The sequence below is a fragment of the Marmota monax genome, unplaced genomic scaffold (genome assembly GCF_021218885.2).
Source record: "Marmota monax isolate L192 unplaced genomic scaffold, Marmota_monax_Labrador192_F-V1.1 WCK01_AAM20220418_F8-fsc00061, whole genome shotgun sequence".
NCBI classification, from domain to species: domain Eukaryota; kingdom Metazoa; phylum Chordata; class Mammalia; order Rodentia; family Sciuridae; genus Marmota; species Marmota monax.
The window spans coordinates 8,383,691-8,387,790 of record NW_026695230.1 but is presented as its reverse complement, the minus strand read 5'-3'; the positions used below and the strand labels follow the sequence as shown (position 1 = coordinate 8,387,790).

The 4,100-nt window shown below is 36.5% G+C and overlaps 1 pseudogene; it reads left to right on the top strand.

The window, feature by feature from the left end:
- Positions 1-933, top strand: LOC124088561 (14-3-3 protein zeta/delta-like; annotated as a pseudogene).
- Positions 934-4,100: the final 3,167 nt, after the last annotated feature.

Sequence of the window (4,100 nt, the reverse complement as noted above, 5' to 3'; positions counted from 1 at the left end):
TGCTGAGCCCCCGTCTGTCCGCTGCCACCCACTCTGGACACAGAACATCCAGTCATGGATAAAAATGAGCTGGTGCAGAAGGCCAAACTGGCCGAGCAGGCTGAGCGATATGATGACATGGCAGCCTGCATGAAGTCTGTAACTGAGCAAGGAGCTGAATTGTCTAATGAGGAGAGGAATCTTCTTTCAGCTGCTTATAAAAATGTTGTAGGAGCCAGTAGGTCATCTTGGATGGTAATCTCAAGTATTGAGCAAAAAATGGGGGCTGGAATTGTAGCTAAGCAGTAGAGCGCTAGCCTAGCACGTGGGAGGCCCTAGGTTTGATCCTCAGCACCACATAAAAATAAATAAATAAAACAAAGATATATATGGCTGAGAAAAAGCAGCCAATGGCTCAAGAATACAGAGAGAAAATTGAGACTGAGCTAAGAGATATCTGCAATGATGTACTGTCTCTTTGGGAAAAATTCTTGATCCCCAGTGCTTCACAAGCAAAGGGCAAAGTCTTCTATTTTTAAATGAAAGGAGACTATTACCGTTATTTGGATGAGGTTGCTGCTGGTGATGATAAGAAAGGGAGTGTGGATCAGTCACAATAAGCATACCAAGAAGCTTTTGAAATCAGCAAAAAGGAAATGCAGCCAACACATCCTATCAGATTGGGTCTGGCCCTTAACTTCTCTCTGTTCTATTATGAGATTCTGAACTCCCCAGATAAAGCCTGCTTTCTTGCAAAGACAGCTTTTGATGAAACCATTGCTGAACTTGATACATTAAGTGAAGAATCATACAAAGACAGCATGATAATAATGCAATTACTGAGAGACAACTTGACATTGTGGACATCAGATACCCAAGGAGACGAAGCTGAAGCAGGAGAAGGAGGGGAAAATTAGCAGGCCTTCCAACTTTTGTCTGCTTCATTCTAAAATTTACACATTCTAAAATTTACACCCATGCTGTCCCACAAATAGTTTCTTGTTTACGATTCATGACAGGTTTATGTTACTTCTATTTGAATTTCTATATTTCACATGTGGTTTTTATGCTTAATATTAGGGGAGTAGAGCCAGTTAACATTTAGGGAGTTATCTGTTTTCATCTTGAGGTGGCCAATATGGGGATGTAGAATTTTTATACGACTTATAAAGGTTTGGCATAGTACTTTATGTACATTGTGGCTTCACAAGGGCCAATGTTAAAACTGCTTCCATGTCTAAGCAAAGAAAACTGCCTACATATTGGTTTGTCCTGGTGGGGAATAAAAGGGATCATCAGTTCCAGTCACAGGTGTAGTAATTGTGGGTACTTTAAGAAGGTTGTAGTAGAAACAGATATCCCTTGGATCCTACATGTGTGAATCTTGGGTTTCTGTGGAATAGACAATCTCAGTGTGCACAGCTTTGACTACAGCTGCAGAAGTGCTCCTTTAGACAAAGTTGTGACCCAATTTACTCTGGATAAGGACAGAAATGGTTCACATTCCATTATTTGTAAAGTTACCTGCTGCTTGCTTTCATTATTTTTGCTTCACATTTTATTTGTATTTAAATATTTTAGGCAACCTAAGAAAAAATGTAAAAGTAAAGATGCAGTAAAAATAAATTGCTTGATATCCATTACTTTATGTATATCAGGCACAGTGGTAAACAAAACAAAACCCATGTATTTAACTTTTTTTAGTTTTTTTTCTTTTGTGATTTTTTTTAATACTTGCCTAACATGCATGTTCTGTAAAAATAGTTAACGGGGAAATAACTTGAGATGATGGCTAGCTTTGTTTAATGTCTTATGAAATTTTCATGAACAATCAAGCATAATTGTTAAGAACCCGTGTGTTAAGTTCATGTAAGTGGAATAAAAGTTTTATGAATGGAAAAAAAACCAAAATATATATATATTTTTAGTTGTAGATGGGCATAATACCTTTATTTTGTTTATTTAGTTTTTTTTTTGTATGGTGCTGGGGATAGAACCCAGTGCCTCATGCATGCTAGGCAAGTGCTCTACCACTGAGCCACAACCTCAGACCAATTTCTTATTTCTTGATTTTTCTTATTGATACAAGAGCATTGTAGATATTAACCCTGTTAGATGCAATGCTGCCACCGAAAATTTCCATCTGTCTTTAACTTCATTTAAGATGTTTTATGCCTTATAACATTTCTGTTTGTCCTTACGGTCAAATCAGCCTTTCATGCTGAAGCTTAGGGGGACCCCAAATCATACCCATATCTCTCCTCCCAGGTCCAAGCTGGGCAGTTGGCCATTAGCTATGGCAACGACAGTGTGGGGGGCAAGGAGTAGGAGTGCAAGCTGGAAGATCAGTTGAAAGGCTATTGAAGGAGTCCAGCTGAGATATGATGGCAGATATGGGGGTAGCAGTAAGATGAAGAAAACTGAGGCTCAACTGAGGACATGCTTTGGAGATAGAATTAATAGTATTAATAATGGCAGGGCAAGGAGATGTAAAGGAAGGGTTCAAGAATGATTTTGTCTATTGGGTAAGTTATGGTTCTGTTAACTAAAATGAGGACTGGGAGGAAGGAGAACAACTTGGCAGGAAGGAGAAAATTGTCTATTTTGGACTTTGAAGATTTGAGATGTCTCCTAGATATCCAAATGAAGATATCATGTGGCATTAAGAAATGGGAGTCCAAAATCAGAAGGAGATCATAGCCAAAGATATAAATTTAGAAGTCACTGGCATAATGATCATATATAAAGATACTATATAAAGATCACCAGCCTGGATGAAATTTCCCAGGGAGAAAAATTTATTGAGAGACAAGAAAGAAGCCCAGTATTGAACCTTGGGGTATGTCAAGGCTCAAAGGACAAGAATAGAAAGAAGAGAAACAAGAAAAGAGGACATAAAGAAGGAGACACCAAAGAGAGAGAAAACTCAAGTGAATGTATTGTCAAAGAAGCCAATAGAAGACTGTTTTAAGAAGTAAGGCACTGTCGATTGCCTTACATGCTGCTTCAAAGTTGAGGACAGAAGTACAACTACTAGAAACAGCAACAGGAAAATCACTGGGATTCTCAACAAAAACAACTTCAGTAATAGGAAGTATAGAAAATTCCATTTACATGAGAAATGATGTCAACTCTTTCAGCAGTTCCATTGTAAAAGGGAGCAGAAAAAGATAGTAGCAGCTGGAGGAGAATGTGGGTTTAAGGGAGGGTTGGTTTTTAAATTTTTGTTGTTTTTTAAAGATCAAATAAACTAGACAGAGAATGATCCAGTAAGACCGAAGAAAAATGAATTAAGAAAGTAGGAGAGTAATTGCAGGAGTTAACTCTTCTGCACTCATTAGTTCTAATAAACCAGTCAAGCAAGGCTCTTGACTTTCATGGTATATAATTATATCATCTGATAATACACCCTCCAAAAAAAACTAATGGCACTTCCCAAGTAAGTGATTGTGATAAAGATCACGACAGTAGTATTTTTTTCTGGGAGGTAACCAAAAGTTATAATGGAGAGGGCATATATAGGGGCTTCTGGATGACTGGTAAAGTTCTATTTAAGCTGGGTGATGCATATGGTTTTTGCTTTTCAATAATTCCATAAAATATATATTTGTTTCACAGTTTTGTTTCAGTTTTACTTTATAAGATTAATGAAAAATAAGCAATGAAAAAATGATAGTATTTTGGCCTTTTAAAAAAAATACCCACACTTATACAGTTTGTTTTTATCCTTTTTGTGTTTGCTGAAGCTATTAGAACAATGTGAAAAATATTGTTGTTTTGTTCCAGGTTTTAATGGGAATATTTCTAATGTTTCAATTAAGAATCATGTCTGCAGTTATGTTAACAGTTTTCTTCTATTAAAGGAGTTTTTGCAGAAACAGATGTTAAATATTATCAGATGAGTTGTTGGCATTACTGAAATGATCACATGGGTTTTTTAAAAATATGCAATGTTAAATCATCTTACATTCCTGGGATACACTCATCTTGGCCATGATCTTTAATGTATATTTTTATACATCTTCTAATATGTGCTGAAACTTACTTGCAATTTCACAATTTTATTTGTAATTTGTCCAGAATGTTTGCATCCATACTAATGAGTTTGGAGTACAGTTTTC